This window comes from Copidosoma floridanum, unplaced genomic scaffold, assembly GCF_036245765.1.
Source record: "Copidosoma floridanum isolate Cflo_tuat_1 unplaced genomic scaffold, Cflo_Japanese_pri ptg000001l, whole genome shotgun sequence".
NCBI classification, from domain to species: domain Eukaryota; kingdom Metazoa; phylum Arthropoda; class Insecta; order Hymenoptera; family Encyrtidae; genus Copidosoma; species Copidosoma floridanum.
Genome location: NW_028321878.1, coordinates 23,942,818 through 23,966,512, shown reverse-complemented (window position 1 = coordinate 23,966,512; position 23,695 = coordinate 23,942,818).

Here is a 23,695-nt window from a genome sequence, read left to right as displayed (position 1 = left end):
AGCACAGCTGATAGTACGCAAGCTCCTTAAAAATATAATATCTTGGATGATTCTCAATAAATCGATTTGAAACTTTTTAAAACACTTTATTTTGCACGAACAAACATCATTGTCGTTGAAAATTTTGTCAGGCTAAAACTTCCCCGCGCACTTTCTTCCCTTAAAGTTGAGAAGATGCCGTATTAGTGCTGCACTTGCTTTGTACTGAATATTTATAAAAAAATCAGCAATTGAGGGCCTTTTGAGTTGCTTTCCGGCAGGGCTTAGGTCTTACGGATAGCTATGCCAAATTTTAAAGCATTACTGTAGAAATCAACTTTAGAAGATTCTCTGTTTGGACAATGATTTTCCATGATTTTCAACTTATGTGCTCTGTTCGTTTTCAGCACCTCAGTTTTCAGAGCTTCGTAAAGTAAAAATGTATAACATGTTCAGAAAAAATTATAACTCACTTATACACCCACGGAATAAAACCTAGTATACATGTGGACCCCCATCTTGGTTTCTCCCAAGACTCGCGGAATGGAACACATGTGTGTTCCATTATGTTGTTATGTTATGTGTGTTGACACATAATACAGAACTTTTTCAGTAAAAAATTCTACATCTGTTTTTAACACTACTTGGAACAAAAATTTCTTTTAAAAGTACTCTTAAAAGTAAAAAAAAATGTAATGATGCTGAAAAGTAGTGGGCATTCCTTACGTCATTAAATAGGGATTGGCTCTCAAACGGGTGGTTGATTAGTACTTTTTCACGTTTTGTTATAAAAAGGGTTATTTGTTAAGGCTGTCAAGATAAAAAATATAATTAAAAATATCTTTATAATCATAAAATCTCAGTATATATAACATTTTTAGTTTTATTTTCAGATGGAATTAAAACAATCTGATGATTTAGATTACCAGTTCTCAAAAGCCCGACATACAATTGTTCATGTGAAAAGCAGTTTGGTCTTACATTTACACCCACAAAATTATAAGTCTGTCCTTGTGAGTTGTTAATTGTCATGGCAAAAGGAACTTTGACACGAAACTGTAAGCACTCGAACTGAAAAGGTAAATCAGTTGGTATCATCCGAATCCTTGGAATAAAGCTATTTGTCTTAATATTGGACGTGTCAAAATAGTAGATTCTATAACATTATTTCGCAGAGTTTTAATTTGCAGTCTGGTTTCATTACACAGGTTCAGGGGTTGAATTACGTAGTAGCATAATTAGAGATCCAACTTTCAAATCTTACTTATGGGGTGGAAATCCTGATGGAGTTGGGGAGTTTCAAAATTCCTGAGGAAAATTAACAACATCTTCAGCTACTATGATTAAATCAATAGAGAGGTACTATCGAGAATCAGCTAAAAACTTTTGAAGAATAGTGTAGTTAATTTCCTCTGCTGCAGAATTTCTCGGTGAAATTGTCGCTCTCTCACATAAGCATTGGTATGATTTGCTTAATAAATTTTCAATATCCGGGTAAACTTCAGAAATAAGATTATCGACAGTTATAACCAGTTTTCCAATTGATTGATCTAGGGTGGTAAAACCATTTTTGTTTTCCATTGTGCCATCGCCAGTTTTTAGCAGCTGTGTTGGAAATTCCGTGTTTCTTCTGCAGAGATGTGCTCTCATATTAGTACGTAAATCAAGGAACGCTACATAATGCTAGAGAAATAATGATTTTCAACCAATATTAATAATATCCTCTCTAGTTCCTCAAGAAATTACTGGTAATGTCTGCCTAAAATCACCAACAAAAACAAGTGTATTGCCACCCATTAGTTTCTGGTTTGATCTTAAATCTTACGATGTTTTATTAATTTATTTAATGTGAGCTCTGTGACTTGTTATGCACTTATCTCATACAATAAATGTTGTATCTTAAAGAATTTTTCCAAGAGGTCCATTTTTGCGTATTAGGAACGTGCAATTTTCTTTAGAAAAACACATAATAGGAGTTTAAAATTAAAGCAAGATGTTCTACCTCCACTCAATAGAGTGACAGCAATGCCAGAAGATGCGACAACAAGGGACAGTTTTCCAGCCAATCTTGCTTGGGCCAACATACGATTAATTAGGAATGTTGTTTCAGTACCTCTAGGAGCATCCAAGAAGAATACTTTTCCACTACCATTTAAGACATTATGAATTATACGATCGAAAGCTTGTGGTTGATCTGGATCCAACTATTTGGAAGATTTTGCTCAATGAAATCACATCAATACTGATAATCATAATTACGTCTGATGGAATGCTCAAAAAGATTATGAATACAGAGTTCATCTTGAACAGGTGAATTTTGCCTCAACGCAGCCAAATTTTTTTCTGGAAAAGAGAGGATCTTGTCTTCAATTAAAATTAAACCTCTGTTCAACGTTTCTTCAGAGATTTAAAATTCAAAATTGTTGAGTTGAATTCGTCATAAGTAAAGAATATCTTCGCATAATTGTTGTTTAAACATATCCCACAAAATTTAAGGTTGCGATGGCTCACAAAAAACCAAAATAATTGCAATTAATTTAGATGGATTTTCAGACAAAGCAGCATCTGCGAGTGTTTTTTCCATTGATTATCATTTTTCAATGAACCAAGTGCGTAGAGGCAGCTTTCTAAGTTGCGTAAGTGACATCATCAACGGTTTTCAAGTACTTAAATGAAGTTGGGTCTCAAACATATTGGAGTAACATTCGAAGATAGAATCACTCCAATTGGGTGGAATGAATCGTATAAACTTTACCTATGGCTGAATCTTGTGTTACTCCTGGACAGCCTGGAGCATCTTTTCCTTATTTTCTTTTTACAAATTTATTATTGTTTCATCAGTAATAGGTGGCAACTTTGGACTACAAAAGAGTTTGATCAAAATCATCTATTACGCAAAGTTCAAAGTTCAAAAAACGCAATCAACGTTGTTTTTCTCGGATTTTCGAGAATTTTTGAATGCTTTGCTAATTGATTATCTTCAAGATGGACATCTCAATGTAAAACTGTAGGATACTGTGTGTGAATCTCAAAATTAAAAAAAAACGCTTAAATCCCTCAGAGGAACAAATACAGCGTCCATTGCCATAGTTTTCAATTTTATCAATATTTCCAACTAAAAAAGTAGCACGATCCAATCCTTTGTTGATGCATTTGCAAATATATTTGATTGCCTGCACTGAATGACAAAATTCGACATTAATGCGTGCATTGAAACATCGAGACAAAACGGGTGAGTATGGTGCAACCCAACAGTTATTAATTTGTACATCTTTGCCACGAATTGTAACTACAGAACTATGACCTTCATCTGCAGGAGCTCTTCTACAATGGGTCAGGTTTATTACAATGCGTCATCTGCAGTTTGAGTTTAACTAACTAAATTTTTAGGATGCTTTTTCGTTCAGTTTCCATTATCGATACATGGTGAAGCTATGTTAAATTTGCCACAATGTACATGAATCATACTTTTTAAAATGATATTAAATAGCAAGAGATCTTGCTGAGGATTTGGTAATTCAGCTGTAATGATATTGTCTATTTCATGTGGCTGAATTTTCGTCTTAAGCCATAAAAGTATGTGCACGTGACGTAGACCTCGTTTTTGCCATTCGACACTATAAATCCAAGCACCTGCTTTGCCGTATATTGCTTTTTTAGTGAGGACATCTATGCATTTCCTTAGTTTTAAGTGAAAAATCTTTAAAACAATGTCATGCCTGTCTGAAGGTTTTTAATTTTTGTGTAATTCATTTCTTAATATTGACCACTCAGGGTTACATGTAAAAGTGATACATAAACATGGACATCCAAACGCACGTACGTAAGCCATTGCATCTTGAGTTTTTTAATGCATATATCGTGGTGAGCCAGTAAATGAGAATGGGTAAGTTATAGGCCGTCTGATACTGGAGGGTTCAATGTTATTATCGTTATTTATTGCATCTCGTAGATGTACGTAATTCTTAGCACGCAGTTGTTTTTTATGTATTTGCCAGTAAATTAATCGGTCTGTGACTATTTTCGTCATCATATCAACAACAAATTAATTGAGTAAGTTCTTATAACAGAGCAGGTAATTTATACGATCATTTTCAACATAAACCTAATATAAAAGTAAAACTTCATGCAAGAAATAGTTTTGTTTGAAAGACTGTAACGTGGTATATTAATAGAATATTCAATTTCCTAGAGAACAAATATAAAAGGACATTGCAAGGAGTCGTATAATCGGTGAAGCTCAAAAACTCGCTCCAACCACCCATGTCGACCATGTAGAATGGTGTGCTTAGGACCTTTTTCTTCATCAACTATCAGTGCAGCAACTTTATTCACCATGGGTGCATTGTATCGTTTTCAATGCTCCCCAACAGGGGTTTTGTCGGTATGAATAAACAATTTTACGATTTTAAGTTCATCTACTGTTTGAAAGTCATAATTGGATTTAAAAGTTCTTGTAGGAGAATAACAATTATGCATAATTTTTTGTAATAATTCTATCAAAGTTTTTTTTAGGGCATTATCTGACTGAATAGAAATTTGCTCTGCTTTAGACATGGAATCGATTTGTATGCACTACGAACTTTTGTCCTGTGTAGGAAGTAAGTCGCCAATCTAGTGGATAACTTGACCTTGAATCTTGAACGTTGGCATAAAGTTTCCCTCTCTGATTCCTAGACTTTTAAAAAAAGTCATTTGAAATCGAGTATTGTAACGTCTGACATTATTAAAGAAATGTTTTGATAGGGGGTGTTTATCCATCAACAGACACCTTACCAATTCAGGAGAATTTTTTAGTGGATCAAGAGAAACTCTACCATCAGAACAACTAATCCCTGGAGCTTTATCTCTTCATTTTTTAGTGCCATACTAAGTGCAAATTCAAACCATTCCACCCATTTGAATTGATGAGGGATTTAAGTAATCAGTGTCAGGGTTGTAATAGAAAGTGGATCTGTTACTAAAATGGTTATTTATTCGTCAATTTGACCGCTGCTGTTCTAATCTCAATGAATGTTTTGCGTTAGTTTCTCGACGCCTAAAATTATAAGCATTTGAATCATTAGAAGTTCTCCTTCTGATTCACCCTGTTGCAACTCATGGCATTGTTAAAAATTTTGGTGAGCCCTTAAAAAGCCTGTTTTTTGTAAACTTTGTCAAGTTGTGATATTTATTTTGGCAAAGTTGTTCAATGTTAAGTGGCCCTTAAAAAGACTGATGAGATTGACAAAGTTGGCTAAGTGCTAATCTTGGAGGAAAGGTAAATTTCTGGTTCAAGTGCTCAAAGTGTAGAAAGTCGTTGGTGGCCGGGATTCCCAGACTTACAGAGAACAGCTTTGCTCTCTATGTCTGCGAGTAAATGACTGCCTCCGTTTTGAAATCGACTGGCTTTATATAGATCTTTGGGGAACGAGTCGTTGCAATTTGCTTCAAAACATTAGTCCGAAACAGCTTATAAGAACATTATTTTTGGCACAGTTATTTAACGTTAAAATGCCCTAAAAGGGCCGATAAGATTGACCAAGTTAGCTGAGCGCTAATTTTAAAGGAAAATTAATTTCAGATTTATGTACTTAGAGTGTAGAGGGTCGTCAGTTGCCAAGGTTTCCAGACTCACGACGAACAGTTTTGCGTTCGATGTCTGCCAATAAATGACTGACTTTGTTTTAACATCGGCTGGTTTTACTAGATTCTTGGTGGATGAATCGTTGCAAGTTGCTACAAGACATTAGTTTAAAATAGCAGTCTTAATAAAATACATTTTTGGAAAAAGTAGTTTATTTCATAATGGCCCTGAAGAAAACCGATGAGATTGATGGTAGATGACTTAGGGCAGAACTTACTAGAAAAAGGTTAGTGGTGATACTTAATGTTTTTTTTCATCCTTAATGATGAAGAGCTGATAGTAGATTGATGATCTGACAAACTGGATCTAGCGTTCTGTAAACGGCAAGTATCTTCTGCTTAACTTTGATAAGTCGACTGAAATCATGAAGCTTGAGTATCTGGACCCAGGGTTGCTTGACCTTTGCCCTCGCAGTCTCTGCATATGGAAAACGTGCTGATGGATGGCATGTGGCTGGCTGAAGAATATTTCGACTTTAGGTCGTCTTCTGGATTACCAACTGCTGACTGTTAGTCAGGAAAGTGGCCCTGAAGAATACCTTCTCCGTGGGAATAATGTTGCGACAAACCACTGAAAAGGAGGCTGATATAATTTCCAGCCAATGTGTTTGCTCAAACTCCTCAGGATTGTTCTTTCTGGTTTGTTGTTGTAGCAATAGGTGCTGTGGCAGCCTCAAGTTGGATGTAAAAAGGGCCATAAAACTCTGTAGTGTTGGTGAAGCAGGTTGAGCTTTGATCGGACGTCTTCTGGTATTACGCTGAAGACGTTGACGTTTCAAACGTCTATTTTTCCATGGAAGTTGGTTATGTTGGAGATCCAGTGTGAAAACCTATTTATTTTTCTTGCCTATAAAACGACAGTGTTTATTTACCCATAACATAATGTTTAAGTATGTTTTCACGTGATATTAAGTCCTATTGGCCTTTTAATCATTACGTGTGATTATTTAGTGATCAAATTTTTTTCTTATTGAAGTAAAGTTTTTTGTGCATCATGGTACTAATAATTCAATTTTGTCATAACTGTCTAGTCACATGCAATTACTGCAGGTGATATGTGTTATTACGGTAGAAGCTAGTAAACCTTAACATTTTTAATTTTGCTCGTTTTTTAAGAGTTATTAGTTTTGCACTCCTGTTTGAAACATTTTCCTGTATTGCAGACTTTTCTTTTATTTCTTTTACAGGATGGTACTTCCTCAAGTGGTGTTGTTGTGACCTTCGATCCCCTATTTTGAAGTCCTTCCTTCCTATCCAAATCGTCCGATCCAATTCATGTCTTGTGCCATATAAGGTATCGCATTCTGCAATGTTTTTGGTAAGCTTTGTTTTATCCTTTAATTACATTAAGTTGTTTCTTGTTCATTTCCAGATATAACTGTTGTCCATCGCTGACAACCACCCCTGCGTTAGCACAATAATACGTCAAGACATTTGAAAATGTATTTGTGTAAAATCAGTAACGCCTGAAACACCCATTACTCTCAATAATTATCAAATGTCTAAGATTATCAAAGTTTAATATTTATGGATACGTATCCAAATTTACACCAATAAATTAAATTATATCGCCTTTTGGAGCTTTATAGTGTTTAAATTTTATTCTATTTAAGTTGTTAACCGTCTCTTTTTCTGATAACAATATTATATTATACTTTATTAATAAGCTTATCATGTCTTAGTATTATGGTGAGTATCAAATAATAAAAGCAAAAAACCACCTGCTAAAAGTTTGCTTCAGTGCTGCTCAGAAGCAACTTGAGAGTTATTTAACTTCTTTAACACCAATACTTGGGCGGCACTTGAGTAGCGCTCCTTTGTAACTTTAAAGGTATTCACCAGTGTGGAGTCGATACTTGGGCGGTACTTCGACAGGACTTGGGCAGCACTTGTGTGGCATTAGTGCAGCGAGACTTGGGTGGCACTTGTGTTGTAGTACTTGTATGGCATGTGTGTTGCGACACTTAGGTGGCACTGAAGAGGTATCTCGACAGTATTTGGGCAGCACTTGCGTCGCTTTAGTGTAGCGGGACTTGGGCGGCACTTATGTGGCATTAGTGTCGTGGCACTTAGGTGGTACTTAAGCGGTACTTTGACGGGACTTGGGTGGCTCTTATGTAGCATTAGTGCAATAAGACTTGGGTGGCACTTGTGTGGTAGTACTTAGGTGGTATGTCTGTTGCGACGCCTGAGCGTCACTTAAGTGGTACTTTGATGGGACTTAAGCAGCACTTGTGCGGCATTAGTGTAGCGAGACTTGAGCGGCACTTGTGTGGCGTAAAATTTGCGGCCCTTTAGCGGTACTTGGGTGGCATTTGATGGTATAATAACAGGACTCAAGAGGCGATTCTGTGGTGGACTTAGGTAGCACTTGTGTGGTAGTATTTAGGTGGCATTAGTGATGCGGTCGCTTAGGCGGCACTTGAGCAGTACTTCGACGGGACTTGGGCGGCACTTGTGTGGCACTAGTGCAGTGGGCCTTGGGTGACACTTGTGAGGTAGTACTTAGGTGGCATCAGTGCTGTGGCACACGGGCGGCACTTGATCAGTCCTTCGATGGTATTTGGTTGGCACTTCTGTGGTACTAGTGTAGTGGAACTTCAACGGCACTTGTGTGGTTGTACTTGGGTGGCATTAGTGTTGTGGCATTTCAGTGGTACTAGGGCGTTACTTGAGTGGTTTTTTAGTGGCACTTGAGCCGTACTTCAACGGGACTTGGGTGGCACTTGTAATGCATTAGTGCAGTGGGACTTGAGTGGCACTTCTGTTGTAGTACTTGTATGGCATGTGTGTTGCGACACTTAGGTGGCACTGAAGAGGTATCTCGACAGTATTTGGGCAGCACTTGCGTCGCTTTAGTGTAGCGGGACTTGGGCGGCACTTATGTGGCATTAGTGTCGTGGCACTTAGGTGGTACTTAAGCGGTACTTTGACGGGACTTGGGTGGCTCTTATGTAGCATTAGTGCAATAAGACTTGGGTGGCACTTGTGTGGTAGTACTTAGGTGGTATGTCTGTTGCGACGCCTGAGCGTCACTTAAGTGGTACTTTAATGGGACTTAAGCAGCACTTGTGCGGCATTAGTGTAGCGAGACTTGAGCGGCACTTGTGTGGCGTAAAATTTGCGGCCCTTTAGCGGTACTTGGGTGGCATTTGATGGTATAATAACAGGACTCAAGAGGCGATTCTGTGGTGGACTTAGGTAGCACTTGTGTGGTAGTATTTAGGTGGCATTAGTGATGCGGTCGCTTAGGCGGCACTTGAGCAGTACTTCGACGGGACTTGGGCGGCACTTGTGTGGCACTAGTGCAGCGGGCCTTGGGTGACACTTGTGAGGTAGTACTTAGGTGGCATCAGTGCTGTGGCACACGGGCGGCACTTGATCAGTCCTTCGATGGTATTTGGTTGGCACTTCTGTGGTACTAGTGTAGTGGAACTTCAACGGCACTTGTGTGGTTGTACTTGGGTGGCATTAGTGTTGTGGCATTTCAGTGGTACTAGGGCGTTACTTGAGTGGTTTTTTAGTGGCACTTGAGCCGTACTTCAACGGGACTTGGGTGGCACTTGTAATGCATTAGTGCAGTGGGACTTGAGTGGCACTTCTGTTGTAGTACTTTTTTTTTTTTTTTTTTTTTTTGTGGAGGGAGGGAAAATGCATTGAAGCACACCGCAGGGACAGCGGTAGTGTAGGACTCGGTGGATTTTTTTATTTGACCACCCATACCCACTAAACCCCCCCCCCATGTCGCATGGCTTTTGATCCACCTCGGAACTGCGTTAGCATTACTTCAGGGTGGAGCCACTAGGGAGACCATCGCGTCTCACAGCATTAACGAGCTAACTCGCCACCATTTGCTAGAGGTGCTGATGCTCTCGAGTCCTGAAAAGGACTCGGGGTTCCTGAGGACCAGCACCTTGTCTAGCGCTTTATAGGAGGCCGCCTACTTAGCCAGTACCACTATAAGTTTAATGCTTTCCCTTGCTGATAGGTAAAAAGTACCCAGTGCAGCGTGGGTCCACATAAGCCTGTCTTTTAACTTAAGGCCTTTCTGTCTTATTTTGATCCTGCTAGGGCCTTATCCCTGGCCTTTTTTAGGGTTCTTCTGAATAGAGGGCAGCTTCCGCTGCCTGCTTCGTGCTTGTTGTTCGTTGTTGAGCAAAGGAAGCACCGTGCTGGACCTGGGCACTCTTTCTTCCGGTGGTTTGAGCTTCCACACCGGAAGCAAAGCTTCGATCTGTTTTCTTCCTTACAGTTGCCTGAGACGTGTTCATATCCCAGGAATTTGTAACATCTTGTTACTTCAATTCTTCTTCGAATTCGGCAGCTTACAAAATCAACTCGTAACCTGCCTTCCTTTTCTACTTGTCTGGCAGTTGCTTCGTCCATCTTTATCAACGCCAGCCTCTGTCCCCTGGCATTTGGCTTTAAGAGAGCTACTTCTGGCTCCTGGCTCTGATGTCCAAAAGTCCTAGCGAAAGCCTCTTTGACCTCATCTTCCTCTATAATGGCATCTAGGTCTCGGACCTCCAATGTCACTTTTCTGTTGCTAATTTTGACAGTACCCTGTCTGGCTACAAACTTTTTCATTTGCTGTGAGAATGCAGCAGCATTTTCTACACCTTTGGCCTTAATAAGTATGTCTCCTTTTCTTGTAGTGACAACACTTTGGACTGCCACATTAGCCTTATCAGGTTCAAAGTTCGCCTTCATCGTCCTTAGCACCTTTGCAATGGTCTGCCCTTCGGCCATCTTCACTACTGCTGTTGTTGTCGCATCCATTTTTTTCTTCTGGCTTGTTTTTTCGTTCGGGAGAATTTCTTCTTGTTTGCCACTGCCTGTTTTCTTTTTCTTTGGAGGCACGGTATGTTGGCGCTTCTCAGGGCTGTCCGATGGGCTCCTGTTTCTTTTACTTTGTTCTATTTCCTTTAGGGCAGTGTTCAGGATTCTTTTCTGTACCTGCCGTCGGAACTTATCTCGCCTTTGTTCCCTACACTGCAGGGATTCGAATGACGTCTTCCAAGCGTTTGCATATACTTCTTCTTCATAAAGAAAGCCTTTTCTTAGCACCTCTGCCTCTTGGAGGTGTTCAAGCGCGGCTTTTATCCCATTCTTAACAGCGTTAAGTGTGTTGCCGTACTTATCGTTGATTAATTGTAGCGTCTCTGTAATATCTTCCGTTGCTGATTGGACTTTATAAGCCAATTGCTGTCGCTTAACTCTGAGCTTAGCACCATCTTCTTCTAGATAGGCAAGCTCTTTCTGGGTCTGATGGCTAAATACCGACATGTTGCTGTCCTCGGTGTCATTAGTGCCTATGCTCGACAGGCTTCGTCTTCGTCCTTTGTCCGTTAGAAAGAGCCATGGAACATTAAGCAGTCCCTGATGGCCATGAGACACGTCTTTGTGCTCCCCCCCCCCCCAGAATCCGTGGGGCCTGCGACAATCACCCGGGCTTTCACCGGATCGGAACTGCCAGTGGATTCCCTCAAAGAGGTTACCGCCTGGGGAACTAGTTTTGCATCGACGTTTTTCATTTTGGCATCTTTTTAGTGTCGTACCGACCCGCGAAGGCCAGCACTACCCTTTTTTTCTAGAAATAAGTATTTGGAAAGGGTTAAAACCAGGGCAGCAGCCTTCTCTGTTACCAGAGAGAGCCGCTACTTGCTCGGGCCGGCCGGGAGTCGCCACTCTCCCTCAGTCTCACCCACGGAGACTGCCCTGGCGTTGAGTAACAAGTGTAAGAATGGTGTTCGTGTGTAATGTATGTTTATGTTGGTACACAACGGTTATCCCAGCGAGACGAGCGGCAGGTGTATAGTCCCACGACCGCGCAGACAACCCAACAAAACGGGCTGGCGTAAGGCACTAAGGTGCCGCCATATATCCTCCTCAGTGATAGTAAGCCTAGATTAGTCGGTCCACCACGTCTTTTTTTTTTTATAAGGCGTACAGTCATATCAGATGTGGTTACCCAGACTTACCTGGGCCTCATCATCCGGCTTAACCCGCCGCCAGGCCTCCAACGCAAGCCCGGAAAAGGACCCACCACACGCAACCCAGAACAATCCGTAAGTGTCCCTGTGTTTGTTTAGTAAGAGTGTGTGATGCATGTATCTGAGAAGAATGTTTTAACCGCCGCTCACTTCTATACACGACGGGTGCTAGTTTTTGTTGGCCCGCATCAAGCAATGGAGTGCCACCCACGGAAGCAGCAAAAAGCGAAGAACAAGGATCACAAGCAGAGCCGGCCCATGCATCCACACTGATGGAGACATGGGGCACTAGTCCCCCGTCCACATCGTGGCAGATACACACGCCAACGCCACACACGCCTCCCGATCCACGCCCCTGATCACCACCACAGAGAGCCACCCCAGCTGCCCATCATCACCTCATATTTTAAGAGGATGCCCCTATCCGCCACCCGGGGAAGCGCCTAGTATGGAGAAACTATCGAAAACCCCACCTGAGAGGGGTAGTACTTGGGTGGCATTAGATTGGTGGCACTTGGATGGCACGTGTGTGGCGTAAGTGTTGCGGCCCTTTGGCGGTACTTGAGTGGCCTTTGACAGTACAATACCAGGACTAAAGAGGCAATTCTGTGGTAGACTTGGGTGGCACTTGTGTGGTAGTACTTAAGTGGCATTAGTGATGCCGGCACTTGGGTGGCACTTGAGCAGAACTTCAACGGTACTTGGTTGGCACTTGTGTGGCATTAGTGAAGCGGGAATTCGACGGCACTTGTGTGGTTGTACTTGGGTGGCATTATTGTTGCGGCACTTGAGCAGTACTTTGGCAGGACTTGGACTGCACTTGTGTAGCATTAGTGTAGCGGGACTTGGGTGGCACTTATGCGGTGGTAGTTGGTTTGCATTAGTGCTGCGGTACGTAGGCGGCACTTTAGCGGTACTTTTATGGGACTTGGGCGGCACTTGCGTGGCATTATTGTAGCGAGACTCCGGTGGCACTTGTATGGTAGTACTTGGGTGGCATTAGTGTTGCGGTCCTTGAGAGGTACTTCGGTGGCACTTTAGTGCTCCTTTAATGAGACTTAAGTGGCACTGACGCAGTAGTATTGTAGCGTAACTTGGGCAGGACTCATGTGGCATAAGTGCTGCGGCACTTGAGCGGTACTTGGGTGGCACTTGAACGGTATTTGAGCAGTATTTCAACGGGACTGAAGTGACAGTTGTGTTTTGGACTTGGGTGGCACTTGTGTGGCATTAGTGTAGTGGGACTTCGACGGTCCTTGTTTAGTGGTACCTGGGAGGCGTTTAGGATGTACCTAAGTGGCACTTTAACGATACTTAAATAGTGGGACTTTAGTGGGACCTAGCTGGCAGTAATGATGTAATGCTTAGGCGGTACTCGATCGAAATTTGAGCCATGGTACTGTGGTGTTACTTTGGAGATGAAACCTAAGTGGTACTTGAAATGCACTTGAGCAGTCGTTTTTGCTTGAAACTTGGGCGGCACTTTAGCAGCGGCAATCGGGCAGCACTATTGTGGCAGTAAAGAAGTGGTACGAAGTAGTTGATTTACGGTAAATTGTACTGAACTTACGTAAAAATACATGGCATCATCGTAAAGCTAAGGAAAAATTACATTTTAATGGATTTTGTTGCACTGTTTAACGATACTTGTTAATAATATTCTCAATAATACAACTAATGCTGCTCAAGGCTAAAAGGCTCGAAAAGCTATTTACCATTTTTTTTAATTTTTAGCAGCTCAGCTGATATAGTTGATGAGCTTTATTTAAGAACCATAGTCAAATACTGTAATAAAATTGACTCCTAGTTTGAAATTGAGATTTTCTACGCGGGGATGTTCGAAGGAGTGTATCTTTGTTAGAAACACTTTGAGAAAATATTTTTAGCAGTGCCCAACTGATATGGTTGTTGAGCTTTACTCAAGACCCATTGTTAAAGTCTCTCGGGCAAAGATCTTTGATAGTTCGTTACTTTGCGATTTGCACGGTAATAAAATTGACTTTTCGTTTCAAGTCAAGGTTTCCCACGCAGGAACTTCTGGTAATGTGTTTATTTTGCAAAAAAACGCAGTCTGATAACATTGTCAGCATTTCCTAGCCAATATTATTCATACGATTGACTCATCGTCAAAGTTTTCTGAGCAGCATTTTTTTATAGTTTTTTGCATACTTTTTTTCCATGACACTAAAGTTCGGATCGTTCCGGAAACGAAATTAAAAAAATTAAATAAAGACTTATTTGCAACTAACTATGTCAAAAACAGTTAAAAATAACATAAACAACGTCTAACATAGTAAAGAAGGCGTAGAAGACGATAACACAGCTGTTTCAAAACCCAAAAAAAATTACCTAACCTATAACCAAACAACCGCACAAGCTGCTATGCGTATAGCTAGACCCATATGCCAAATTACTGCGCAAACACCCCAATGAAACTTAGAAACGTTGTAAATTATAATGTAAACAATATATTGAAAGTAAGACACCATAGTAAAAGTAGAAGGACAAGTGATTTTTCCACAGTTTTCCATAATATGTTTGGCACGCAAGGACCAAAAATGCGACTTCAACCTTTTACAACATTTTATACAGGCCGAAAGCCCCACTGAAACTTATGGACACAGTTGATTATTATATAAACAATGTACGATAAGACTAAAAATAGGCAAAAATTAGGAGGACGAGTGATTTTCCCCCGATTTTCAATCATATGTTTAGCATGCAAGGACCGAAAACGCGACTTCAATCATTTCGCGCGTTCGATGGCTCAATACTGGCTCTCAGCCTGAGATATTCATAAGAAAAACACTTGTGACTTGTAGAGCAGCTCACTGGTGACAAGAAAACCTGCAGTGACTTTATTAAGTAACGTCATTTTGACCTTTAAATAGCCTTCTGAACAACTTTACATCATTTTCTGCCGATTCGCGTGTTTGATGGCCCAATACCGGCTCTTAGCCTTAGATATTCATTAGGAAAACACTGGGGACTTGTAGAGCAGCTTACTGTCGACAAAAAAGCCCTTGTTTTGAAGACTATTTGAAGATTAAAGTTTCTGTCTTACTTACGATTACAGTTCACAGTTAAACAGAAAACTGTTTTCCCCCTCCTTTTTTTTTTTCCTTACAATTTTGCGCTCGATCACATAAATAACCCATACAGTATTAGTGTAGGAACAATTGTTTTGCATGAATTGTGTCGTGCACACCTTATTCTGGAAGGCCGAGACGATGACCACGGTCCAAACTTTCGTCGGGAAGCTGACCATGGGTCACGACTGACCGGATTGAATGTGCAACCCATTTAATCTGAAGTCGCTGTCGGGATGAAAGATTATCCTTGGCTGTGTCAGGGTCGTAGCATACTTCACAACCACGCAAAGGAAGGAGTCCCCGAGATCGATTGCTTCAATCTAACAATTTATACAGAAAGATGTTGGGGTCGAGGTTGGATCAAATATATTGTATAACGGTGCCCCACTGTTAGGCCACATAAGTAGGCTAGGTCAGGGAGGGAAGTAGGGAAAAGAGGGAAAAGAGTTTAAGGGATTAGGTAGAAAAGGGGTAAGGGAAAAAAGGGAAAAATGAGTAGAGGCCCAGAGAGGCCAGATTAGCTTGAGCTTCTAAACGCGCGTGAAGCGATTTTTTGTTTTGTTTGGATTGCGCGAGAAGTGCTGTATTTGTCTGTTCACGAGAAGCGTTTTTGCTGTGTCCACTGAGATTGCGGATTTTGGCAAATCTCTTGGCACAAAGTGGTGTGACGTCCTGGTGTAGTACTTATGGTAGTGGACCTGCTCCTGATCCTGCTGAGATAGCAGGTGACGCCAGGCTCAAGGTTATCGAGGCTCACCCCGACGACCTCGGCCTTCAGACACTACCAGAGAGACGCCTGCTGGCCTCAGCAGGCCCGCTCCACTGCTTGAATCCTTGCGTGTCCAGGCATAACCGAGGAGCACCACCTGCGTCCGTGAGTACCGGTCCTCAGAAGACCGCTTGTTGTAAAGGGCAGCAGCCATCGTTTAGCCCGCGTAGGTCAGCTGGTTCGCGAATTTGCGCTGCGAGCACGTCGAGCGATCGTGCTCGTCATGCGGAAACACATACGCACACGCACACACCTGCGAATACTTTTGTATTTTATATTTATTTGATATATTTATTTTACTATCGAATATAATTCGGGCGAGTATTGATTTCTGTGTGTGCCCTTTTCCCTGTAGGCTGTCGAGCATACGCGATCGTCGCGAGATGCGACGACAATCAAGGTCGCCACGATACGTGATATCCAACCCCAGCGAAGTCTTGGACAGCAATACTAGGAAGTTTTACAGGGAGTATCACCGAGAGTATCCGGGAAACACAGGGCAGGTCAAGGTCGTTCATTCCACTTTGTAATATCCGCATCGGCAGCACCCCGTAACAATTGAGTGATCATATTCCAACAAGCACCCCTTATGAGAGCTAGGGTCCAGATGATCGTCCATCTCCACGTGGTTGGCCCAAGGGTTAGCTGCATAATATATACTAGCCATCGCTGAGAAAAGTTCATAATAAATAATGAAGTGTGATACATATAAAATACGTTAAAATTGTTAAATGTAAAGAAAAAGATGTAAAATTGTTCGGAAGGCTATTTGAAGGTCCAAATGACGTTTCTTAACAAAGTCACTGAGGGCTTTTTTGTCAACAGTAAGCTACTCTACAAGTCCACAGTGTTTCCCTAAGGAATCTCTCAGGCTGAGAGCCAGTAGTGGGCCGTCAAACGCGCGAATCAGCAGAAAATTATGTAAAGTTGCTCGGAAGGCTATTTAAAGGTCAAAATGACGTTTTTCGACCAAGTCATTACGGGTTTTTTGGTCGCCAGTAAGCTGCTCTACAAGTCCCCAGTGTTTCCCTGATAAATATTTAAGGCTAAGAGCCAGTATTGGGCCGTCAAACGCGCGGAAAAATTGAAGTCGCGTTTTTGGTTCTTCCGTGCTAAATTCATGATTGAAAATCGGGGGAAAATCACTCGTCCTTCTAATCATTGCCTATTTTTAGTCTTTTCGTACATTTTTTATATAATGATCAACTATGTTTATTAGTTTCAGCGGGGCTTTCAGCCTGTATAAGATGTTATAAAAAATTGAAGTCACGTTTTCGGTCCTTGCGACAGCGTTTTTTCGCCAAATAAATATGTTATCAGAAATTCCTGCGTGGGAAACCTTAACTTAAAATAAAAAGTTAATTTTATTACAGTGTTAACCCCAAGTAACAAGCTATCGAAGATCTTTGCCCAAGAGACTTTAACAATGGGTCTTGAGTAAAGCTCAACAACCATATCAGTTGGGCACTGCTAAAAATCTTTTTTGACAGTATTTCTAAGAAAGATACACGCTATCAAAGATATCCACGCGGGAAACCTCGACTTGAAACAGCAACTCGATCTTATTACAGTATTTGACAATGGTTCTTGAGTAATGCTTATTAACCATATCAGCTGGGCACTGCTAAAAATCTTATTTGACAGTGTTTCTTTCAAAAATACATGCTATTGAAGATTCCTACTTGGGAAACCTCAACTTAAAATTAGGAGTCGATTTTATTACAGTGTCTGACTATGGTTCTTGAGTAAAGCTCATTTACTATATTAGCTGGGCACTGCTAAAAATTTTTTTTGACAGTATTTCTCAGAAAGATATACGCTATCAATGATCCCCGCACGGGAAACCTCGACTTCAAACCAGGAGTCGCTCTTACTACAGTGTTTATCGCAAAGTTACGAGGTATAGTAGATCTTTGCCTGGAAAACTGGGCTCTGAGTTAAGCTCATCAAACGTTACAGCGAAACGTTGCTTGAAATATTATTTGACAGTGGTTCTCCCAAATAATTTTGTTATCAACGATCCCCACCCGTAAAACTTTGACTTTAGAACAAGAGTAGAGCTTATTGAAGACGTTAGTTAGGTACTGCTTAAAATGAATACGAACTTGTTCTATTTGACAGTGCTCATCGCAAAGTAACGAGTTATCGAAGATCTTTGTCCAGAAAACTCTGACGATGGCACTGCTTAAAATTTTATTCGACAATTATAATTATTTTTTGGGTTTTAGGATTCTACATTATGTTTTATCACATTATTATTTAATTGTCATTAATTAAAATTGTTATACTAATAAATCTTAACAATGTCCTAGTAGTGTAAATATAGCATGTTCTTATTATTTTTTTTAAAAAAAGTTATAAGGATAAAGATATTATGTCTCACAAGAGAAGAAAAAGTTGTCTTAGAGAAACTTGATCTTGTGTCTTGGAATCAGCATTGCCACAGGAAAAAATTCAAGATAACGCGGGATGAAGAAATAGTAGGTTTTTGGATTTTTGGAACTGGAGGAGTCGAGATTCAAGCTCACTGTATCTGTAAGCAATAGTGGAAATAAATTAGTTGAAGGAGTTTAAATGTCAAATATATTCTTTATTAGCAAATGATGAATCTTTTTCAAAATAGCATAGATTACGCAAATTATAATGTTGTTAAATAATCGACATGTAGTTGTCAATTAGAGTCAGTTTGTCTATTCAAATAAGAATAATTGTGATGTCAATTCAAATTACTGAACCTGATTGAGTATTTTTTTGGCTGTCTGTAGTTAAAAATAAATTAAGCCAATTATTTATCGGTTACTTATGATAATCACTTTCTCGTACTAGAGATTTTTTTTATTACCTAAATGTAGATTTACCATACAAGACAAACATGTTAAGGAGCTACTCTACTACTGACTAAACCAGAATATCTTATATAATGCCTATTAATAGTCAAGAATGGTAAATGCACTTGACATAACCCTTTCCTATCATATGCCTGTACCTCAAGTGAGCTATGTAAATTATACATTCTGAATTACGCTGCTTGTCAAACTAACCTTTTTCAAAATCGGCAACTTACTTAATTATTTTCTTAAAAACTATTCATTTTTGGGTCTAGCGCCTATAGTAACTTTTGTTCAGAAAGTAATAAACTATAAGATATGAGAATCTCAGACCATTTCATTGGGAACCACAATTCCATTGGGTTGGTGAGGGGTCCTTTTAAAAGCTTGTTAATAATAAAAACAAATATACGATTGTAAAAACGAAAACCACAGTTAAAAAAACTATAACTCTAATTGCATATAATCTGCAATTCACGCATATATGAGTATGGTTATGATTATATTCATAATTTGTGTTTATTAGTGTTTTATTATTTTTTATAACCTCGTGAACACTTTGTATTTTTTATACTTTTTCACGATGATGAAAACCATAAAATATTATTTTGTAAAGCTTTTTTTCAAGACTTATATACATCACCGTACATATGCCTCTTATTCGAATGCCATGAATATGCCACAATAGATTTGATATTCAGTACAGTATATTTTTACGTTGATGTTGTTATAACCTATATTTATATCAACAACAGTGTACCTATACAGATTTTCAAGTTGACACATTGCTTCTTTCTTTGATTTGAATACCATTTTCCGTGTCATGGATCTTGTCAAACAGAGAATGCGCATCATAAGGTGCATTTTCGAAACTGCAGTAGATGGAGTAAATAATTTTCCTGCAGCCAGAAGATTATTCCAGCAGCGACATCCTGGAATTTACTGCCCAACACGCTAAACCTTCATAAGGTAACATATATTGTTTTAGCATTAGCTTTAGAGTTCGCGCATAAACTTTAAAAATAAAGGAAAGACAGGGGTATACTTGCAGAGAGAATGGAAAAAGTTGCGACGCAATAGCTCCGCGCGTGTCTCGTGTCTATTCTGCATATCAAGAGCTAGCACATTCCCGATATGAGGAGCAAGCCAGCACTGGCAGCAGTCAACGCTTAAAAGAGAGCCACTCCAGGAGTTTGCAAACACGCTCGGGCATTAGCGTCGGGGATTAGGATTTATTGTAGACGTCCCTAAATTGAGCCGTTCGCCTGCTCAGGAGAAACAAACATAAATACCATCGTCTCACCTATACGTATGTGGTATACTCCGGTTCTTTGCCGAGGGGTGAACAAAGAGGCTTTTTCACGCTACATTTGTCAACTTCTATTACAACATATCTTGCGTTTGCTTGATAAAACAAAAGCAATTTCATAGTTCTACGGCGCAAGGTTATGTTTATGGTAAATTAAGAGGAAATTGGGAATAATTACAAGTTGCGTCTTATTACGGTGATTTGACTACAGTCCGACATTTAGGCCCGAAGCGCAGCTAACGTAAAAATCCCTTATGGTCGCTGAAAAATCAAGCAGATCGAGAAATCGGCCAATGGGCCGACGAGATAACGCGACCTTGATCGTGCGCGTGGCAGAGTGAAAAAATTTGGCTCCACCTGGGGGAATATCGTATAAATATGCAGATTTAGTCCATTTTCCAGAGACAAGAGAATACGATTAAATCTTATATTTTTAAGTATACGGCCACGGTAGAACAGTGATTTTGGCTGCAGTTCTTTTGGCTCGAAAGCTTGGTAACACATGCTCACGAGTTCAAGACTCGGCCTTTACTCACTTAACTCCTACCCCCGGGAAGCCATGTAACATAAGATATCACCATTGCTGTGTAAGTAATATTTATATGAGAACAAAATCTGAGGCGGTTTTTTAATGTACCAACGACGAAAGCATATGTATGCAGAGTAATACAACAATGCAAAACCCGTTACACGCACTGCTCAACAGAATGGCTATAAACTGGTTTAAAAAAAAGTGTTTTCCAGTACAGAAAACATTGATTATTCTCCTTCATAATTTACCGAGGAATATGGAAAACATAGTTTTGTCCAAATTAAAAGTCACCTTCATTCATTTATTTAACAGTTTTTGAACAAATTACTGTTTTTATTTAGTTTCTTACTTACATCTCTGTTTCTATTGCTCGTGGAGCAATGTTACGACCGTCAAATTTTTTGTCATCAAATTTCTTACAAAATTGACATTTTTGCAAGTCCATTATTTATTTTTCATAACACTCTAACGGTAAAAAAGTTCAAAAAATTTTTTTATACAGAACTTTAGAACGACGTAGAAAAAAAATACCATGTCATAAAAAAATTAAGATTTAATAATAGAAGTATGCCCTAGCTTATTCTGAAGCCGAGATACGAGAATTAACATATTTTTTGTAATAACAGACTAATAACAACAAAATAATATCAGCCTGAACGTTAATATTGAATTATAACATATACATAAATTGAAACAATTGTCGATAGAATGTGTCATTTACTGCCTATAGAACTCTAAGGACATTTGAAGAACACGGTCGTGTTGACCCACCACAACAGCCAAGGCAAAGAAGTAACCGTGATGGACCTTTAAGAGAGCAAGTAGAAGCTGCCCTAAGCGACCATCCCCGCCAAAGTATGCGTGGACTTGCAAGACACCTTTGTAAGTAATACATAACACTAATTTTTATTTATTTATTCAATAGAGCGGCACTTAAATAAGACTTAAGTGTCATTTAAATGGGTTTTAAATAGTTTAATATTCGTGATTAAAAATACTTTCAGAAGCAAATAGGGAAACAGTTCGTCTCATTGCCAAAGAAACGCGGCATCCATGTAAAATACGAAACGTCCAGGCATTGCATGAAGGTGATCCTCAAAGGTGAGTAGCTTTTGCACGATGGATGACTCACAAACATGATCAAAATTCCGATTTCACTGATGAAAGTATTTTTACTCAATGTGGCACACTAAACTGGCAAAATATGCGGAATTGGTCAAGGAAAGGAGATAATCTACATAATGTGCACGAAGTTAAGTTGCATACTTGGGAAAATAGGAGGGTAATGACGGAAAAAAGTTACAAGGATAATAAAGATCAGAGACATTAGGATACGTAAAAATGAAGTATACTATTACTATAAAACAAAATACTGTTATAAAACCATTATAAGAGCCACTGAATGTCTGGACCAGTACTTTCCTTGGAGACGGATTGGAACTCAAGGTCCAAGACGCTGTCCAGAAAGGTCATCAGACCTTACACCACTTAATTTTAACCTTTGGGGTTATTTTAAAGACCGTTGCTACCGTGAGCCACCAACTACACCTGAAAATATGATGCAGACGATACGGCAAGAATGTGCTGTAATAACGCCGCAGTAATATGGGCCCTTGATTGTTTTTCTTTCTCAGCGTGAAAAAAAATTAATAATAAGTGCCAAGTAGCTTCATCGTTATTTCCAAGAGTGTTGGATTCGTATGATGAAAAGCTTCGCGAGATATTGAGCCTGCCATCGTGAGGCCGATAGATGCGCACCCGGTTTGATGCTGATTTAGGAGCCAAAAGAGAGTGAGAGATTGTGTATGTCTATGCCAACGATCTTAGTCATAGATGACATTGATGAAAGATGTAATTTTTAGCGTGAAATATGCGTGAGTACACCATGGAGCATATAAGGTAGACTAAAGGGAGGCAAGGACAAACAGTGCAGTATGATGTGCAACATTAAGTCACAATTCTCTTGGATCTAAGTCCCATATTTTTATAAATTTTTTAGTAAGCACGCTCCAATTTTAATAATAGTAAACGGGAGCGGTAATCCGTATGGGCTAAAGACAGAACATAAAAATACGCTAGTATCTTTCATTTTCTATAATAAAACTCTTTTACTGCGTATGTCAAATCTTTTGTATTGTCCTCTTAAACGCAGCAGAGTGAAAAAAAATAGAATCATAGTAGCTTTCTTAAAAATGTTACACAATAATTTCTGACAAAATCTAAGACATCATTTCATGTTATATATAAATCAATTTAGTGTTTAACAAGTTATGCGTATTTAAATAGGATATCACATCATATTCTATTTATGTAAAAACTAAACAGAAATTATTATAAAATATGTGAAAGGATCGAATGTTGTTGTTGTCGTGTCAAGATATATATTTATAGGTTGATTTACATTTTTATAAAAATATTAGTCTGTTGACCGCATAAAAAAGTGTGTAATTTAAAAAAATAATTATGTAAGTCAGAAATAAAAAATACACAGTCTAGAATATTTTGGTGGTTGAATAAGTTTTAAATAGTAACTTTTTTTTATAGAAAAAAGTAAATAAAGCAAGAAAAAAAGGCAGTGAGAAAATGTTTTCATTGGTCCTGTGCGATGGCTAAAAAAATTACGTGGAATGTACTGAAGACCACGGATGTAAAAGTCGACCCAGCAGAGACACCCGCTAAATGGGAAAAACGATGGTACCCTGCCAAAGTGTTGACGACTAGTGGTAAATAATTGTTGATTAAAGTAAATGTATTTTTACTGTCTTCTAACGTTAAAGTCTCACCTTCGCTGTTTGATTTGTTTTCAGATGAAAAAATAGTATAAATAACTCGTTGTTTAACACTGCTTCTTTATCTGAAAATAAAAAAGGGGGTACTGATGTAGCGTCGACAGTTGTCTCTCTCATACATCTCCATTGTGTTCCTCGTTTGTCTAAACTTCTGCTCCTTGAAAGGGGGATTTGCGTATGAGTTCTTTCATTTCACGAGAAAAACTAATAACTTAACACCAAGAGATCTTTTTGACTATATTTTATTTCAAACGCTTATCCCTAAAATACAGTATCTTTTTTTAGTCTATACTCTGTACACTGCACTACGCTTCACGTCACTTGGACAGTGCTGCAGTGTCTCTACCTAGCACCAAGCCAGCCACGAGCGTGTGTCAACTACATTCTGCTCGTCCTGGACCAGGAAGGGCTTCTGCTTTAACACGTACTAGTCCTCTTCACACACCAATATGCGCACACTGTTATACATGCCCTAACCATAATCTCACGTTACTCTACTCAGTAGTCCTCTCTCTTTCTCTGTGAGGTGCGTACTGGGTAACATGTCTCGCAACTGCTCTCGCTGATTGCCGTTGGCCCAGGTTTTTAATACCTCCACTGAAGTTTTTTGTTGACAGGTGCGACTCTCTCTCAGTTAACATCAGAGAGCAGAATGTTTAAAATTAAGAGTGATAGTTTAGTCTAAATGAGAGAAAAATATCACTACAATTGCCACTTTATTATCACATGGTGATAACTTGCTTAATACTTCAAGCTGCTCAACTGTTTTACGTCTCGCT